This window comes from Patella vulgata, chromosome 3, assembly GCF_932274485.2.
Source record: "Patella vulgata chromosome 3, xgPatVulg1.2, whole genome shotgun sequence".
Taxonomy (NCBI): Eukaryota; Metazoa; Mollusca; class Gastropoda; family Patellidae; genus Patella; species Patella vulgata.
Genome location: NC_065881.2, coordinates 5,141,881 through 5,163,582, shown reverse-complemented (window position 1 = coordinate 5,163,582; position 21,702 = coordinate 5,141,881). Strand labels below are relative to the sequence as shown.

Sequence of the window (21,702 nt, the reverse complement as noted above, 5' to 3'; positions counted from 1 at the left end):
AGGAGTGGATAAGATTGCCCCAAATCGTGATTGGACGGTTGATTAGGAGCATGCCACGACGAATTGCTGAATGTCGGAGGATTGGTGGAGCAATTACTCATTATTAAGACAAAAATGAAAAACGTCCATTTTCACTTTTGACAGTGTATTTCTTTGCGGGTGAAATGGGGCCGTCAGATAAGCCGCCCATATGAACATTTTATGTTCATGTGTAGGTAATTGGCCTATTATTAACATACAGTGCATTTCCGCATTTTTGTATTGTTTCTGAATATCCCCTACTTTTTTTGAAGAGTATATAATAAGAAATCAGACTGGGTAATAACCCGGTGCAGGAACAGCCATGTACACGATAACGAAGTATATTATACATGAACATGTTTGATGCCACCTGTACAAAGAATAGGGAATACATAAAACCAATTGCAAAGTGGATCATAGTACCAGTATCCGCTGAGAATAAGCCAACAAGAACTATGGAAGACTATTCTATGCCATAGCATCACATCCATAAGGATTCAAATATTCTGACAGCATGTTGGGTACTTTAAAAAACTTTAAAAAACAATTCATAAAACTTTTGAAAAACGTATTGTTCTAAATAGGTTTTATATGGCAACAGCCATGACATGTAATCTATAGTCGGGTCTGATTCATAAACGTTACATTGTCTCTCGCTGACACAGGTATGGAAGGGTGCAATAGGCCTCGGACCATCGGTAGTGGTCTCAGGCCCCAGGGCGGTCAGCGGCTCACCGACTCCTGTTGAGGAAAAGAAATGACATACATTTATTTTCAAAATAAATGAAATCCGTCCTTGCATCCACAGAAAAATATAATGAGCTAAATCTGGGCAGAAACATGTGATCTGTGGATGGGACGCGGGAAAGGCGAATCAAGCTAGTTTCTTTTTTCATTCTACAAAAAATCTTCATTGCAAGGCCAGCACAAGGAAACCAATTGGTCCGCGGGTCCTCCACCACTGTTGAATGCCCAATGATATTTTCATGATGTCTGAACAATTGGAACCTCGCTCAGCCCTTTTAAACACTGACCCTAACGGTTTACTGGTCGTTTGGTCGTGCGATTAATGTTGGATACCATGAACTCAGACCAAACTATTATCGAACCAACATCGAATGGTCAACCCAGACAATGCAACGACCCAAGCAATTACAGTATTCTGTGTCAACCCTGATACACTAGATTGGAACAACTGATGCCAACGGGGATGGAGGCATACTGGCCGACTGATCTGGGGCGTGCGCTGTGGATCATAGGGTCTGTAATTACGTCAAGTGGCGTGGTGTTTTCCCCAATATTGTATGTAACAATCGGTGGGATCACCTGTCCAATCTCGTGGCTTTCCTCTGAGTCCTCGAGTTTCCCTTAACTGCTAAAGACCCAGTTGTGTCGAGTGCACGTTAAAACTCATTTCTCTTTCTCTCCCTGATGTCACGTCTTATTCGAAGTATTAAGACAGTTAACTAGCCTTTGTTGTACTGGCGTATTTCTACTTGAATAATAATACTCCGTTGTCTCATTAACCCGACTGAATGTTTAACCCCAGTATATTCATTCATTCCTACATGATGTAACGTGACCTACCATAATGCTAGCAAAAGTTTAAAGTCCCCGCGACACAAACTAGGTCATTTCGGGACTAGAAATATGGTCCAATTTTATTTAATTAATTCGCTTGCAAGTAGGGGTCTTTAGCAGTGGAAGGAAACCGGAGGACAGACTAGCCTTGTTACGTACAAACGGGCAACTTGACTCAATGACAGATCTTATGATGCATCGCACACGCGTTACCCATTCCGCTACCCATACCCCCTTCGATGCATATAGTTATCGGTTTCCGCAATAGAAATGCCCCTGTTCACTGGGGAATTCATTGGGAATTTTCCGTTGTGATTTCTAAATGTCTAGTCATTCGGATGGGACCTTGGTATTTAATTGATGTTCGTACTTCTTCATTATCCCGGTTGTTATAGAAATGTAGGACGTTAAACCCCATTTCATTCATTCTAGAACACTAGATACCACTTCTGAGTTGAGGATTTAACATAGCTGATAAATATTGTATTTCTATATGACCATATTTATTGATTGTGACAGTTCTCTCACTCGCTGACTTATGAATATTAATTCGTACACTGATTATATACGTGTGCGTCAGTGATACTTTAACAGGCTATAAACGATCGGAAAACTTAGGTGAACATATTTATCGATTGGAGCAGATCAAAGTTATATGACTGGCTGACTTATGAATATTAATTAGTATATCGATTATCTCCCCGTGGGCGTCACAGATACTTTAACTGACTATAACAGATCATAGTTATATGATTGGCTAACTTATGAATATGAATTAGTATATTGATCATACTTTAGCTGGCTATAACAGACCAGACAAGACATAAACTGGCAATAGTTGGGTCTCTCTCAATAAGTTAACAGGAGTCACTTAGAAACTTTGGATACTTTAATGAATAAGACGTATTGATGAACAATGTTGAATTACCTGTAGCATACACAAGTAGGTAATATTTATATTATTAGTTTGGAAATGAAATGAAATGGGGTTTAACGTCTTACTGTTCTGCACCGACCAGGATAATGAAGACAGGCTAACGCCATACAGTGTACTTTGGTTGAATTTTGTCCGGACAGAGGCTCTACTGCCAACTCGAAACACGAGACTTTTTCGTCCCATCCGAAAGAATATACGTTAAGTATCTTGACAAACCTTCCGTTCTACACCATTGACAGCCACACAGGAAAATCCTAATGAACCTTCTCGGTCAACACCGGAATCGAACACGGGACGTCCAGGTTAGCGGCCCAACTTCTTACTCACTGACATCTCCCGGTTAGCGGTCCAACGTCTTACTCACTAAGTCACCGCGGATCCCCTTAGTCGTTTGGAAAATTGGTATAAAGAATAAAATAATGAATAGAAATATAGAAAAAGAACAAGGCCTCGACATAAAGGCAGTACCCTAAAGTATTTGTCTCCAGGAAGCGACAAAATTTCTTAATCGCTTTTCCATCTCCTAAGTAAGCGGAGCGAACCTCTTTTATGTGATTCGCTCCCCTTGCAGGTATCCTAGGAACTATTTGTCTGCTATATCATCCTACGTCGAAGTGGACGTTAGCCCCTACTCAAATCTACGACGATGACGACATAGGTGTAATTAATGCACATTTTTAGAACAAAAATGCAAATATTCTGCTATGAATATATTTTTGTTCATATTTTTTAAAAAAGATATGCAAACGTCTAACACATAACACATATTCAGTGTTCTTAGTTCTTGATTCTTTTTTCTTTATTTGTTTTACAGTAAAATTAACATTTGTATCTTAAAATCAATATTTGTTTCATATACCAGGCATTTGTCATATCAGTTTGTAAAATGTATTTTTGTTTAACTTAATTGTATTTTAATATAAAGATAATTTGTTTTTTAGAAAAAAAAAATAGACTACATTTACATTTCATCAGAGAAATGCAACGAAAAACAAATCTCGAACAACAAATTTCCAAATACAAATCTTGCAAAACATTTCTCTAAAAACATTTCTCCAAATACATTTCTCCAAATAAATTTCTCCAAAAACATTTCTCGAAATTAATCGACCCGGAAAATTATGACGACATGGCATACAATAAGTCACCATACAATAATGGGGAATCTAGTATAAGCATATGTATAATACGAAAAATCGCTCTATGATCGCGACTCTAGTAAAACCACGTGCGTAGTATCGCTAATCGGCCCGGGCCTTCGATAAAGAAAATAAATTGAAAGTAGTCAGTCTATTATCAGAAATTGGGTTTTATCTGGTAGCGACATATTTCTATTCTCAAAAGAGAGAGAGAGAAATGGGTTTATCGTCCACTCGACACAACTAGGTCATTTCGGGACTAAAACATGGTTCAATTTCATTTCAATAATTCACTTGCCCATAGGGGTCTTTAGCAGTGGGAGGAAACCGGAGGACCCGGAGAAAACTCATAAGTCTGTACTCCTTGTCACGTACAACCGGGGAATCGAAACCACAGATATTATGTAACAGCGCGCATGTGCTAACCATTCGGCCACCCAACCCTCCTTCCTTGCTTAAACGAAAGATTGTTTTATCTCTTTTAAAACATGTTTTCATGAATGTGCCAGGGAATAAGTATAAATATATTGAAAGAGAGATAAAAATATTCTTTCCGGTCATACATTGCACGATAACCCGTATTTTAACTTTCAAATCCCCCCCCCCCCGCCTCCCACTTACTTAATATTTTTAAGTGAAGCTATGTAAATGTGCCAGAATATAATTTACATTTCTGAAAAGGTAAATGAAATTTCTTTTCAGTGGTATTCTGTGTGATATCTGGAATGTCGTAGTGTGGCCCGTATTTTGACATTTAAGACCTCACCCACCCCCTCTCCATCACTTAACAGAATTTAATACCGTAGTACACCTTTTCAAGTTATTTTCTGGCGCATTTATATTTACATGCCTTGAACGGTACTAAACTTTATTAAGTGAGGGGAGGGGAGGGGTATTTAAAGTAAAAAAAAAAAGATCTTTATAAGAAAGTCTAGATATATGTTCATATACTGCTGGAAAGTATGTTTTGTGCTTGCTACAAAATGTAAATTTAAATGTACATACCTTGAAAAAAGAAAAAAAAACATTGACGACTGACCCTAACTGGTATTAAATGAGGGGGGGGGGGATATTTAACGTCAAAATACGGGCCATAACACGAAATACAAGATATCGTGATGCATACCATTAAAAAGGTTCAAATACATTTTCAAAAATGTACCATTTGATCGTCTGAACACTATTTAGTGAAGGGGGGGGGGGGTATTTGAAAGTCAAAATACGCGTCTTAATGGGAAATTTCAGTTATCGAGTGATGCTTCACCTGAAAGTATTTGTCTATCGCTCTTTGAATATACGAGTATTGGTTATTTTACTGGGACATTCATGATTACATGATTTAGAAGAGATAAAATCCTCTTTCGTTTGTCCAAAGAAATATGTCGCTATCAAAAAATAACAAAAAAACTAAAAAAAGACTACTTTCAATTTATTTTATTTAATGCTAGATCATATTAACTAATATATTTATATATAGAAACATAACACGCACGTTATTTCACTAAAGTCACGGTCATCGAGCTATTTTTCTTGTATATATGCTTGTTCGATTTGCCTTTATTGTATGATGACTTATTGTATGCTAGGTTGATTAAGGCTCATGTCGTCATAATGTTCCGGTTCGATGAAATTCGAGAAATGTTTTTGGAGAAATGTTTTGCAACATTTGTATTTGGAGCTTTGTATTTGGAAATCTATTGTTCGATATTTGTTTTTCGTTGTATGTCTATGATGAAATGTAAATGTAGATTATTTTTTTTGATTTACTAAAATAAATATTAAAATACATTTTACAAATCTGATATGACACTCGTCTGATTTGTAAAACAAATATTGATTTTAATATACAAATGTTAATTTTCAGTGTACAAATGTCAAAAAAGGACAACAAATTAAGAAATACGAATTAAGGATTATAAATTAAGAACTAAGAATTAAGAACACTGAATAAAAAGCTGCTTGGTCTTCCATATATTTAACGCCCACGCGATAAACCACTGGAGCTGCCCCCCCACCCCAAATTCATCTGATCTAAGGCATGCCATAGATGCTACTATAAAGGCTCTTCTATTGATTTTCCGGCTTCTACCCAGCGCTAAAACAACCCACACGCAATTCGAAATTCTGGCTAAATACCATATTATGTTAATTCAAGAATGTTACCTCCACTATTAAAATGAATTTAATCTCATTGCCAATATGTTTTATTTATTTTCATATTTAGTTGATAACAAAGATGACATTTTGGATTAGATACATGGTGACCAATGTCGTCATATTATTTGTTTTCGAGAGCTATGTTTGTAATGAGATCTGTAAGTTTAAATATATCTATATATTTAGTTTATATTGCCTGTTTTAAATATCATCAACAGGAGTTTTATATTGCGGATTGAAGTTTTCTGTGTCACCTAGCATGGCACGGGTAGTCTGTATGTCCATTTTTTGTAACGAAATAAAATGATAAAAAATGGGGTTTAACGTCCTACTTTATGTGATGTTATTCAAGCTAACCCTGAAGTTTTATGGGGTATGCCCGTAATAATTAGCCCAGCCGATGGGTTAGGTAGGACACACAATAACAATGTTGGACGTAAAAGATCCCCTGACAGTTGGGTATACCATCGCTGAAAACATTTGATTTTTTTCGTTTATTGTTTATTAAAAATTGATTGTCGACTATGAATGCAATATAACTCTAGAAATACCAACTTTATATGTTGTAGTTTGTAATTTAACAAAACATCAACATAACCTTGCCTTGTACTAATGTTTTGAATTAGGACTCTAGAGATTAGCTTTAGTGAGTTAATACTCTTAAACGGAATCTGTAAGTCGGCCCAGACGATTTCTTATAAAGTCCATATTTTATTTATATAGGGGGCTGGTCTGTGCTTTAGGTCATAAGATCTGACAATGATTCAAGTGACGTGGTTCTGATTCACCAAGGTTTTGACACACCAAAGAGTAAGGTCGCCTGTCCAACATCGTTGACTTTCTCTCGGTTTCGTAGTTTGTTTCGAGTGGACGTTCAATCTCACATATTAGTTATTAAAAGAATCCAAAATTGTATGGGGTGTAGAAATATGCAGATCAATAATCCTCCAGTTCAAACTTTTAATTTTTCTTGATCAAAACGAATCCTCAATCATGAATAAAACAGTGGAGAAAATAAAATGACTGTGACATTTGAACCGCCAAGGTCATTGGCCTCGTTCTGGTAATCGTAGACTCGATTGTCTTACATAGATCTTTACAGTTCCATTAATCGTAGACTCGATTTGTACCGCCAAGGTCATTTGCCTCGTTTTGGTAATTGTAGACTCGATTGTCATACATAGATCTTTACAGTTTCGGTAATCTTAGACTCGCTTGTCATACATAGATCCTTACAATGTTAACATATCTTTTTACCCGCATCCATTGCCGTTTTATAACTTTTAGAACAGGGAATGAAAGAAAGTGCATGATTTGTTTATGGGAGGGAGAAATAAACAAACAAATTATAATTTTAACAAATTGCTTCATAAAACATTAAAATAAAAACCGACAGTGTGACAAGAAAAGAAAACGAAACCACACACTGTCTGTGTCTGTGAGAAAACACGAGAAGTGAACAAACGTTCAACTTACGACTTTCGCGTTTGTTTAGTAAAAAATAGAAATGCATTCTTGTTACTCTAGGCTAGTCAATTTAATACTAGACCCAGTTAAATTTTACAATGTTATTACTTATACTTATTTTTAAAAAGAACCCAGAGCTATGTATGTTATAAAGCATTGTGGAAAATTTTAAAGAATCAAACGTAAAAATTACTAAAAATAGAACACTGTTTTCATTCAAACGAATAGTAACGGATAGTTAAACTATTCGGATATCCGCGATTTTGTATCCGTTAACGGATATCCGAATACAAGTTTCAACACTAGTAGATAATGGACACTATGTAACCCAGATAGGGAAGCCCAGTAATGACAATCACAAATATTTCATGATACTATCACACATCACGGACAAATAAGCCCAGCAGATAATGGACACTATGTAACCCACAGTTAGACCACAAATATCCCCACACATCACGGACAAATAAACCCAGTAGATAATGGACACTATGTAACCCACAGATAGACCACAAATATCCCCACACATCACGGACAAATAAGATCATAGAGAGGACCTGGACCAAATATGTAATAAGCTAGAAAAAAAAGAAGAAAGAATCTTTACTCTCTAGAATACAAACATTCTAAGCAAAGTGCAATCTGTAGGGCAGGGCTTAAAAAAGGTTTCAGAAATTAAGTACAAAGGTTGACTAATCAAAAGACTGTTGATAGAACATTCCTACTTTTTATTATTTGATTTGATTTTTATTATTCTTGCAGGAATATCTAAGCCAGGAAGTTACAGAGGGCATGGTTGTCTGGGCACAGTTACCAAGGTGCCCAGTGTTGTGGCCAGTAAAGGTGCTCAACGTAGATAAAGATTTGTGTACTGTGCTGGTTAAAAGTGACAATGCTGAGTAAGTAGTCAATTTGTGTGTGTGTACCTCATAACAGTATTAAAATATGTTTTTTTTCCCAGGATCAATGACATTTATTGAAAAAGAAGTTATAAAAGACATTTGTTATTATTAAAAATGATACAATCTTACTTTTCTCAAAGATAAAAGGAACTGTGAGGAGCCATATTGTAGTATACAAAAATTGTTTTCAGATTTACTATACATACTAAGGATACACATCCCTTTCCTGGGAACCTAAATTTGATCAAGAAAACTGCATTGGGTAAACACAGATTTGTACTGACATATCTTCGTTGTCTGATGTAAACCTTGTACCGGTATACGCTTTTTTACCTTTTTTACTTTGGAGGTCACAGAGAGTTATTATTTGTAAATCATTTTATTACAATTAATTAAAATTCAAGTAAAACACTTCTTATGTGTTATTTACTTTTAAAACATGGCAATTTACCACATTAAAGTAAACAGAAAAGAGGTTTGTTAGGTCTCCTAAAAAGCGTATACAAGGTTTTCATCCGACAACAACGATATTTTCCACTTATTGAAACTAGTGGAAAGATTTTTTAATTTTCATTGTTCCTTAAGTTTGTTTATCTTTTTTTGTATTATTATTTAGTTCAATATTTCATTTACCTCCAACAAGGCTAGTCTCACAGACTATGAGATGGTTTCAGGTACCAACATATGGAAATTCCACATAACTAGTTTTGTTTGTTTTATGTATGTCTTTGTCTTTTACTGTTTTTAACAGTTTACTTTGTGTGGATATTTTTAATTTTTTATTTGGAGTCGCATGTTCATACTCGCATCCTTCATAACCTTTATATTCTTTTTATGAAAACCGCTTATTATATTTATATTATCAAATTGTTAATGAAATTATTTATCAATATTTACTGTTAAATTTATCATAGAAATTATTTTTTATTCATTGTGATTTGTTCTTTTAGGTAAATTAATGAAAAAGAACTTGAAAAAAACAGTTGATTGCTTCATTGAGGATATTTCCTGGACAACAGGTAAATCATTGGTACAAATCACTGAATTGATTCAGCACTCAGACACATTTCACCCTAATTTGTTATTTATTCCAAGAATTCTTAATTATGTTATCCTTGTTGGTGCTCCTTTTTGCATGATGTTGTTTTTCCATCGGCAGCAGTGTCATATCGGCCTTTATCCTAAAAGTTTTTTTTTAGATAGATTTGATAATTTTGTAAGTTCTCAATTATATACTGAATTGACATCAGATTTGATACAAATCCTCATTTCTCATTGAACAAATTTAATATAGCTTTACAATAAAGTGTACATGTTACGTTAAAAGTGTTATAAATTGTAAGATATAGTTCTGGAATTCTTACTTATAAAATTCTGATTTTCTGCAGATGAAATGAAAACACCATTTCTCGATGTGACACCAACCCAGACTATTTGCACATCCTCGACAGATATTACACTACCCCGAAACATTGACACACCAACCAAGGATGTGGCACCAACCCAGAACATGTGTGCACCAACCAAGGATGTGGCACTAACCCAGAACATTGACACACCTACCAAGGATGTGACACCAACTCAGAACATTGGCACACCAACCAAGGATGTGGCACCACTTGATAACATTGACCCACCATTCAAGAATGTGGCACGAAACCAGAACATGTGTGTATCAACCAAGGATGTGGCACTAACCCAGAACATTGACACACCTACCAAGGATGTGACACCAACTCAGAACATTGGCACACCAACCAAGGATGTGGCACCACTTGATAACATTGACACACCATCCAAGAATGTGGCACAAAACCAGAACATTGACACACCATCCAAGAATGTGGCACAAAACCAGAACATTGACACACAAACCAAGGATGTGACACCACCCCAGAACATTGACACACCAACCAAGGATGTGACACCACCCGAGAACATTGACACACCAACCCAGAACATTGACACACCAACCAAGGATGTGGCACCACCCGGGAACATTGACACACCAACCAAGGATGTGACACCACCCCAGAACATTGACACACCAACAAAGGATGTGACACCACCTGAGAACATTGACACACCACTCCAGAACATTGACACACCAACAAAGGATGTGGCACCACCCGGGAACATTGACACACCAACCAAGGACGTGACACCACCCCAGAACATTGACACACCAACCGAGGATGTGGCACCACCCCAGGACATTGACACACCAACCAAGGATGTGGCACCACCACAGGACATGGACACACCAACCAATGATGTGGCACCATCCCAGAACATTGACACACCTACCGAGGATGTGACATCACCCCAGAACATTGACACACCAACCAAGGATGTGACACCACCCCAGAACATTGACACACCTACCGAGGATGTGGCACCACCACAGGACATTGACACACCAACTAAGGATGTGGCACCACCACAGGACATGGACACACCAACCAAGGATGTGGCACCATCCCAGAACATTGACACACCTACCAAGGATGTGACACCAACCCAGAACATTGACACACCTACCAAGGATGTTGCACTAACCAAGGATGTGACACCAACCCAGAACATTGGCACAACTTCCACAGATATTTCACCTGCCAAAGATCTAAGAAAAGGTACACTATCCTTAGAGGAGACCACTTCACTACTCCATGACATCATCATGGACAAGTTACCTGAACTTGAGGATGACATCATCGTGGACAAGTTACCTGAACTTGAGGATGACATCATCATGGACAAGTTACCTGAACTTCAGGATGACATCATCATGGACAAGTTACCTGAACTTCAGGATGACATCATCATGGACAAGTTACCTGAACATGAGGATGACATCATCATGGACAAGTTACCTGAACTTGAAGATGCCATCGAAAGTACTAGTGGTTCAGAATACCAACCTAGCCAATCGGAATCCTCCGATGGCTCTGATGAAGAGCCAGAAAAGAAAAGTTCCAAGATTGTTGAAGTTTTATACCCAAGCTGCTCAGAGTCTGATGATGGTAGTGAAATATATCCAATTCTAGCATCATCATTTAAGGAAATAAAGACTGTTGTAGGATCTAGCAAGGAGGTGTCCAGTAAGGAGGTATCCAGTAAGGAGGTATCTAGTAAGGAGGTATCCAGCAAGGAGGTATCCAGTAATGAGGTATCCAGTAAGGAAGTATCCAGTCAGGATAGTTCCAGTGATGAAAGTTTAGATGAGGATTGTATAGTTCGGGAAAAGAGTCATCCAGGCATTTATATTTCAAAACTTCTGAAAGCTGATACAACCAAAACTGGATTAAAAAAGAAGATAAACAGAGTTTACAACAGTTACCCTATGAAAGACGTTAATGCTAAGTATTGATAAGATTCTATAATGTAACCTTAAGAAAACTAGACATGCCTTGGGATAGATGTTTCATTGGAGTATCCCTCATGTCAAATTAAAATTTTAACAGTTTTGATACCTGAAATATTAATGATATATGGAATACCATATATGATTAACCTTTGTGATATGATGAATTTAAAAGTTTTTTTTACAATGTTTCATCGTTGATTATAACAATGAACAGAATACTTTTATGATCAAAATCTGTTCACAGTTGTAATTTGTTTCATTTAGATGTACGAGTGATATTTTGGAGAGGACTCAAATAGCCAAAATACTGTTACTTCAGGACCATGACCGACTTGGAGAGTTCCGTAATAAAACCTTACAGGACATTGATATGCATGGTATGAATATATTAAATGATTCAGTACTTAATCTCAAGTGACGCAAAAATAATTTCAGTACTGTTTGATCAGAAATTAGTTTTTTTTATTTCCTCCTTTGCCTTATCAAATTTGTGTTTTTTACCAGACCATGGCAAATGGTCAGATATTGGTGGTAAACACTGATGTCATGTTATTCTTTTGAACGTAGGTCATGCAATGTAGCAGAGTTGGGTGTATTATATGCATTTGCGTTAGTCATAGCTGCCAACAACCAGTATCACAACGCATATATTTGGCCCTTTTTTTAGCCATAGCTAATTAATTTAAGTTTTCAATTCGCAGTGGCTGCGAATCATGAATATGCCAATGACATTTTTATATTCATAAATAATGGTGTTATTTAGGTGTTGTATGTTAAAACTACAAAACTGCTAATCAATTTTTGGATTTTCTAATTAATTTAAGCAAAATTGCATTTTTGATTAGCAAGTGCTGCTAATTAACCGGCAGCCCTGGAGTTAGTTCAATGTCTTTTTTTTTGTTGGATGTAAATGAATACTTCCAAACTGATTTATAAGTGGACTAGAAACATAATAATTTCTTACTACATTAAATGCTACTAATGCATTTAAAAAAGACATGAAATTTGCTTTTGAATACATGTGAAATTTAATTTGCTGACATATTGTTTCAGATATTGTCACAGAGAAAATTACTGAAGAGACTGAACAGAAGGGAGACCCCACATCAAATATTGTATTAAATAAAGTTGTAACTGATAACGAATGGGGCGATCCTGCTGGATTGCAGGTAATTCTGAATGAAGCCGAAAACTTCAATGATTTCAGTGATGATGATGATTATGATGATGATGAATGTCGTCGCAGTGTTCAAAAGAAGAAAAGAAAACCTACATCCACCTCAAAAACTAAATGGACTGAAGACGAGGAAGAAGAAATAAAAACTTTGTTTAAAAAGTTTTTTGAGGCCAAAAAGCGTCCAAAGCCAAAAGACTGTCTGAGAGCTCTAGAGCAAAGCCGCAAAAGAAACGGATTCATTTCACAGAGGAAAAAAGATGTACTAAAGAAAAAGGTATTTCGGATGATCGACAAATTATCCCAATAAATGTGAAACTGGACAAATAACTGGAAAACTGTCATTGCAAGTGGAGGAATATTGTGTTCTGTGTGTTCGAATGATTTGTTTTAATGTCACCTTGCGACTGAGTGACTTTGAAGTTTGGATTTTCTTTTGGATCATCGAAATATTTGTTTTAATGTCACCTTGCGACTGAATGACTTTGAAGTTTGGATTTTTTTTTAGATCATCATGAAAATATTTGTGTTAAAAGTTTGGATTTTCTTTTGGATCATCATGAAAATATTTGTGTTAAAAGTTTAGATGTTCTTTTGGATCATCATGACTGCTTAGAGCTATTATATTTAAAATATAATTCCCTCAAAGGAACCTTTTGTCAAATAGTACTACCAATCAAAAGTGATTTCATTTAAGAAACTTGCACATTTGAATGGAATTAAATAACTCTATGCAAGTGCATTTGTGACTACCTATGGAAGTTTGTTTTCCAACCTATGAAAGTTATTTATCTTTGCCTTCCAAGGGTGAAGATAGTTTGATAATGGTAATATAACCCACATATACAAAAGTGATTCGCTCCATCCAAGTTAATGTGACCATTCATAAAAGTTGCATTTTATTCTTTTGTTTTTTACTGTGCCATTATTAATAATTTAAAATAAAACAAGAATACATGTCATTAGTCTTTGTATTATAATTTCAATTAGAAAACATCCCTTCAGTGATTTCTTGGCATTTTATCATGATATTAATTTTTCATCTGAAATATTTTACAGTTGCAATGCTTTTAAATGTGTTAGTGCTATTTACACATATTATGGTAAAGGCTACACAGAGAAAATATATCCAGATGCTTCAAACTTGCTGTTAATTTTATTTAAACCTCGTGTTTATTTTTTTCGTATTTTATTTAATAGGGTATGTACTGATAGTATCATCATGGAATGTGTAAGGATATTTGTAGTCTAACTGGGTTACATAGTGTCCATTATCTACTGGGCTTATTTGTTCGTGATGTGTGGGGATATTTGTGGTCTATCTGTGGTTTACATAGTGTCCATTATCTACTGGGCTTATTTGTTCGTGATGTGTGGGGATATTTGTGGTCTATCTGTGGTTTACATAGTGTCCATTATCTACTGGGCTTATTTGTCTGTGATGTGTGGGGATATTTGTGGTCTAACTGGGTTACATAGTGTCCATTATCTACTGGGTTTATTTGTCCGTGATGTGTGGGGATATTTTTGGTCTAACTATAGGTTGCATAGTGTTCATTATCAACTGGGCTTATTTGTCCGTGATGTGTGGGGATATTGTAGTCTAACTGGGTTACATAGTGTTCATTATCTACTGGGTTTATTTGTCCGTGATGTGTGGGGATATTTGTGGTCTAACTGTGGGTTGCATAGTGTCCATTATCTACTGGGTTTATTTGTCTGTGATGTTTGGGGATATTTGTGGTCTAACTGTGGGTTGCATAGTGTCCATTATCTACTGGGTTTATTTGTCTGTGATGTTTGGGGATATTTGTGCTCTGTAGGTTGTATGGTGTCTAACTAATGGGCTTATTTGTCTGTGATAATTAGAGATATTTATGCTCAAACTGTGGGTTGCATTGTGTCCATTATCTACTGGGCTTATTTGTCCGTGATGTGTGGGGATATTTGTGATCTAACTGTGGGTTGCATAGTGTCCATTATCTACTGGGCTTATTTGTCTGTGATGTGTGGGGATATTTGTGGTCTAACTGTGGGTTGCATATTTTCAACTGTGGGTTGCATAGTTTCCATTATCTACTGGGTTTATTTGTCTGTGATGTGTGGGGATATTTGTGGTCTAACTGGGTTAATAGTGTCCATTATCTACTGGGCTTATTTGCCTGTGATGTGTGGAGATATTTGTGGTCTAACTGTGGGTTGTATAGTGTCCATTATCTACTAGGCTTATTTGTCTGTGATGTGTGGGGATATTTGTGGTCTAACTGTGGGTTGCATTGTTTCAACTGTGGGTTGCATAGTTTTCATTATCTACTGGGCTTATTTGTCCGTGATGTGTGGGGATATTTGTGGTCTAACTGTGTGTTGCATAGTGTCCATTATCTACTGGGCTTATTTGTCCGTGATGTTTGGGGATATTTGTGGTCTAACTGTGGGTTGCATAGTGTCCATTATCTACTGGATTTATTTGTCTGTGATGTGTGGGGATATTTGTGAACTAACTGTGGGTTGCATAGTTTCAACTGTGGGTTGCATAGTGTCCATTATCTACTGGGTTTATTTGTCTATGATGTGTGGGGATATTTGTGATCTAACTGTGGGTTGCATAGTGTCCATTATCTACTGGGTTTATTTGTCTGTGATGTGTGGGGATATTTGTGGTCTAACTGGGTTGAATAGTGTCCATCAACCTATTGGCTAATCTGCCCACAACATGCAAATTGCTGTATGAAGTTTCTATGGATACTAGAAATTGTCCTGCCAACCTGCAATAAGGAACAGGTATTCTTCCCAACTTGGCCTTGAGCTCTTTATCAAAGCAGCGTTATGCACTGCAAAATTTGTAAGCAATACATTTAGCTGAGTATCACTTTTTAAATCAAATGCTTAATACTTGTTCAATGCAGATTGAAAGCAATTGATAAGATATAAAAATGTGAAAAAAAATTGTAACATAACCATTACAAATTTCTTTAAAATTGGGGTGCAACTCAAAAATTCTTTTAGGATTAAAAACCTCACAAAAATGGACACATAATGTGCACAGCATAAGTACATATTATACGTTCATAACCCCACAAGTCAAAAACAACACAAGTACCTGTGCGTCAGTACGTCCGTCCGTCCACAATTTGTTTGTGGACTCTCTACAGGTCACAATTCTTGTCCGATTTTGACGAAACTTGAAATATAGCTTTATCCCAAAAAATCTCGTCTGCTTTCGATATTGGCATGTATCGGATCGAAACTTCATGGATTATGGCCCCTGTTTGTACGAAAAATCACGTTTTTAGCTTGTGGACCCTATAGAGGTCACATATTTTATCCGATTTTGTTGAAACTTGAAATGTAAGTTTATAACCCAAAGATCTCAGTTCCTTTCGATATTCGCGCATATCGGACTGTGACTTCCTGAATTATGGCCCCTGTTTGTACGAAAAATCGCGTTTTTAGCTTGTGGACCCTATAGAAGTCATAATTTTTATCCGATTTAAAAAACGTATCACCGTTACACCCTAAGGACGACTGAGTTCGAATTTCGTGAAAATCAGCCCAAAATTGACAGACAAAATGGCCGCCGTTCGTTCTCAAATAGCGTAAAAATATGGTATATCAAGGTTGTGGACCCTATAGAGGTCACAATTTTTATCCGATTTTGTTGAAACTTGAAATGTAATTTTATAACCCAAAGATCTCGGTTCCTTTCGATATTCGCGCATATCGGACTGTAACTTCCTGAATTATGGCCCCTGATTGTACGAAAAATCGCGTTTTTAGCTTGTGTACCCTGTAGAAGTCATAATTTTTATCTGATTTAAAAACCCGTATTATTATATCACCGTTACACCCTAAGGACGACTGAGTTCGAATTTCGTGAAAATCGGCCCAAAATTGACAGACAAAATGGCCGCCGTTCGTTCTCAAATAGCGTAAAATATGGTATATCAAGGTTGTGGACCCTATAAAGGTCACACTTTTTATCCGATTTTGATGAAACTTGAAATGTAAGTTTATAACCCAAAGATCTCGGTTCCTTTCGATATTCGCACATATCGTACGGTAACTTCCTGAATTATGGCCCATGATTGTACGAAAAATCGCGTTTTTAGCTTGTGGACCCTATAGAGGTCATAATTTTTATCCGATTTAAAAAAAACGTATTATTATATCACCGTTACACCCTAAAAACAGCTGAGGTCGAATGTCATGAAAATCGTCCCAAAATTGACAGACAAAATGCCCGCCGTTCGTTCTCAAATAGCGTAAAAATATGGTATATCAAGGTTGTGGACCCTATAGAGGTCACAATTTTTATCCGATTTTGTTGAAACTTGAAATGTAATTTTATAACCCAAAGATCTCGGTGCCTTTCGATTATCGCGCATATCGGACCTTAACTTCTTGAATTATGGACCTTGATTGTGCGAAAAATCGTGTTTTTAGTTTGTGGACCCAATATAGGTCATAATTTTTATCAGATTTAAAAAAACGTATTATTATGTCACCGTTACACCCTAAGGACGACGGAGTTCGAATTTCGTGAAAATTGGCCCAAAATTGACAGACGAAATGGCCGCCGTTCGTTCTCAAATAGCGTAAAATATGGTATATCAAGGTTGTGGACCCTATAGAGGTCACAATTTTTATCCGATTTTGATGAAACTTGAAATACATATTTATAACCCAAAGATCTTGGTTCCTTTCGATATTCGCACATATTGGATCATAACTTCCTGAATTATGGCCCTTGATTGTACGAAAAAATCACTTCTTTTTTTGAGCTTGTTCTCTGTCCATCTCTTGCAAAATGTGGACGAATCTTGCATGGCAACCGCTTGTTTAAAAAAAAAAGCTTATTAACGCAATAGAGACTACAGTTTTAACAAAGAGAAAATTAAATTTGGTGTGAAATATTGTAATAGTAAGAAGACGAACTCTATCGATATTCAAAACTCCGTAGCAAAGGTTATATTACTTGAAGGCAGATTCTTATCACATGTGGTGAACAACAACATGTGCCTGTCAGATAAGCTGCTGTCTATGACACGCTTTATTTCAAGAAACGGCGGCTGTGTGGGCGTATTTCGACGCTTTTATTCATTTATATATAGCCGGAACCGTGCCTTTAAAATGTGTTATTCTTTTTTTATTTGTTTCAGTCCAAAGTTTCGATTATCTAAATGCTTCATATAGTAAATCTAGTGTTGTGATTAACACATGTGACCCAAGTAGATTTCTGGAATCAATTTATACGTCTCAGGAAATGGATTGTGCTATAGCCTGTACAGAGAAAGCTGACTGTAAACGATATCTGTATTGTTCACGTAATTCATCCTGTAATTTATATCAAGATGGTAGAGATTGTGTTATGTCTGGTGATACAACTGGTTGTTCCTGTTATACACAGGTTAGTATTTTATATTAAAATAATTTAAAGATTCGTCATGTAAGCGCAAAATCTACCTCTTGCTCTTTTTAATTTTGACTTTTAATGATATAAATTACTATTTAGACATTTATTAACTGACTATTGCTGTTCTTAATTTTGTCTATTTAGACATTTATTAGCTATTAACATTGAAGCACATATTCAACCCTCTAGAGCATCGGATGGCAGAGATTTAAATGGATTAGAAGGCTCACGAGATTACAAACTTTAACGATAAAATAGATAATCGAGACTTACATGTACCGTTGTCCGGTACCGTTGTTACGATAATAAACAGGCAATGTCAAATCGTCCAACAATCATAAATTTGAATGATATTTTCAGTATATTCAATTTTCATTATCTATTGTTAAACTAGTATATAGCAAGAATGGCCCACTCTTTACCTAACTCTTACAGAATGCATTTAAGAATAATGATTGAGTTTAATTGCAGTCGGTAGTAAACGGACCCAGGTTATGCCAACATGACAAGTTACCATCGATTTCCGTTCCTGCTTTAGTCTAGGAGAATCAAACCCTAATCATCATTTACTTGTGTGATAAAACTATAAATCGTTAGTAGTAATTAATCAGAAAAGTTGACTGAGTTTTGTTCAGTATTTTCTCCCCACCCCATTACACAATCCTGCCCAATTAACCACTCCAACTTCCAGCTCCTCTATTTAGCTGTATTAGTTCATGGGTTGTAAATGTCAAGTTACCTACTATTCCCTACCCCACGCTAGTCTCTTAGCTGTTGCAGCATAAATAAATCCTATCCATATCACCCAGTTGGTGAGTTAACCGACTATTCCTCACATGCGCCTGGTATGTCTATTATGTAGGAGAATAAAATCAGAATCTGTGAGAAAACACACTACCCAGTTGTGTACACAGGTCTGTGGGAAACCATACCACCCAGTAGTCACAATTCTCTGTAGTATAATTACTGATTATTACTGAGCGACGTTTCCACTAGGATTCTCTAGTTGTGTTTTTTATTTCACAGAACATTCGTTGTAAAGATGACGATTGTACCTGTCCTTTAGGTAAATATGGAGAAGGCTGTCACGATATCATATCAGGTAAAATTAACTTATTATTTCACGTTAAACAGCTTTAATGCATTTGTATATTTTCAAATGTACGAGTTACAGATGCTATGTAAATATTACAAATTCTTAATACAGGCAGAAAGAAATGGAGTTTATTGTCCACTCGATACACATGGTTCAGTTTTTTTTCAATAATTCGCTTGCCCGCAAGGATCTTTAGAGAAAACCATATGAGGTTGGACAAGCGGTCCTATTCCTTGTCACGTTCAAGCGTGGAATCGAAACCACGTCACTTGACTCAATGACAGAGCTGGTGATTTCACGCTCAATCGTTAAACCATTAGACCCAAATACAGAAAGAAGACAATACTTCGTAACGAATACTAGTAACGTGTACCAGAACCATTGAATCAGAATTTTTGAAGATGATTAAATGACCTAAAAGGCGGATGTGGGATGGGCCTTGGACCTAGTGCTTAGAGGAGTCGGGGTCCATTGGTCTTCCACAATTGGAAATATATATTTTTTACATAAAAATGAATAAAATACATAATCGCACCCCCTGAAAGAGGTAATGACCTAAATGTGGTTCCTCCTTGTCAGTGGTGCAGGACAGAGCGCCTGGCATAGGGACAACGCATAGTCGTTGGGATGGGACGTAAACCCGAGGTCCCGTGGACACATTGGCATGCACGTGAAAGATCCTCCTCATAGCATACTGTATGGCTTATGCCCGTTTTCATTAGCCCAGTTGGAGCAGAACAATAGGACGTTAAATCCCATTTCATTTCATTTATGTGAGGCAGCTGTATTCCCCGGTGAGTAATGCCTCTTAACAAATCAGTAACCATTAGAAGGGTCGGGTTATATTTAAATGTTTAACATGTTATTCAGTGTTACTTAACGTTAAGCAATGTTATTATGATTTGTCAGCAGCAGTATTCTACATTAAGTTGTTGCCCCTGAACAAATCAATAACCATTAGAAGGGTCGGGTTATATTTAAATGTTTAACATGTTATTCAGTGTTTCTTAACGTTAAGCAATGTTATTATGATTTGTCAGCAGCAGTATTCTACATTAAGTTGTTGCCCCTGAACAAATCAGTAACCATTAGAAGGGTCGGGTTATATTTAATTGTTTTAACGTGTTATTTAGTGTTTCTGAACTTTGAGCAATGTTATTATTTATTTGTTTCTGTTTCAGACTGCACCGAAGGTTCACAGAAAGGTTTGAGATCAACTAATGATGTATTGATAACCATAAAACCGCTCGCGTCTCCTGAATCTGTTGAAGTACTATGTACATTTGACGATAGTGGATGGACTGGAATACTCGGTCGTAATAAGGACTGTTTACATGAGAACTTCAATAGAACTCTTGAAGAATATGAAGAAGGTTTTGGCAACGTAGCTTCTAACAAATGGCTAGGATTGACACCTGTACTATATCTACTTGATAATCCGAACAGTACCTACAGCTTACGGGTAGTCTTGATTAAACCAGATTCGTCAACTTGCTTTAGTCAGTACAGCAACTTCATTATTAGTAATAAATCGACGTCCTATAAACTATATATTAGTGGCTACACTGGGGTTGGAACAACATGTGGGGACAGTTTAACTGGTACTGTCAACTTGAACAACAATCCTTTCTCTACATACGATGTTGATTATTCTGGAAACTTGGAATGTGCCAAGAGATTCGGAGGCGGATGGTGGTATGCCAGTCATGTCGACTGCACCAGTAGCCTTTTAACAAGTTCAAGGAATGACTCCAGAACAGATAATTTTTGGAATGAAACCCTGTCAGATTCTCCATTGAATGAAATATATTTACAATTACAAAGGAATCGATAAACCCATTGAGAAAGGTATTATCACTTTTCGGGAAGATTCTCAGTCGGTCCCAAATTATGCATACTTCTAATTTGAATATATCCAATGTTACCGAATACTGAAACCACCTAGCATCGAGTATATGCAATTCTGAACGTTATCCTATTTAACATAACCCATGGCTCATTAACTACTGAAAATCGAGGAGCTGAACAACTTAACGTGTGAACACTCCTTGAAACCCACTATATATTAAACATTAAAATTTAAAGAGCCAATCTCAATTATATTTGGCAGAATAAAACTGTTTTATTTTGTGTTAACAGCCCTTAAAATCCTCTCCCTTAGAGCCGAGCAACCAACTCAATATTATACATGATACGTTTTGAAACAACTTAAACCCCCTCAGTCTTCATCTGAAAAGGTTTATTTAAATATACATAACGGCACATAAAAGAAACAATATCTAGATGCAGTTGGTTGTGTTTATAGCCAAATAATGGATTTGATCGTGTACCTAAAACATACCATCAAACTAAAGTCACATACTGCATGGGTAAAATAATTAAATCTTCAACCTTCTGTTTTATTTATTGTCTCCCTTTGTTGATATAGAATTCGAGAAACTGTCACAT

General features: G+C 36.4%; 1 long non-coding RNA gene across 1 annotated transcript; it reads left to right on the top strand.

The window, feature by feature from the left end:
• Window positions 1–8,115: 8,115 nt before the first annotated feature.
• Window positions 8,116–9,831, top strand: LOC130012327 (uncharacterized). The gene is made up of 3 exons (XR_008787747.1): window positions 8,116–8,201; window positions 9,155–9,223; window positions 9,593–9,831. It is a non-coding gene; the product is annotated as an uncharacterized LOC130012327 (long non-coding RNA).
• Window positions 9,832–21,702: the final 11,871 nt, after the last annotated feature.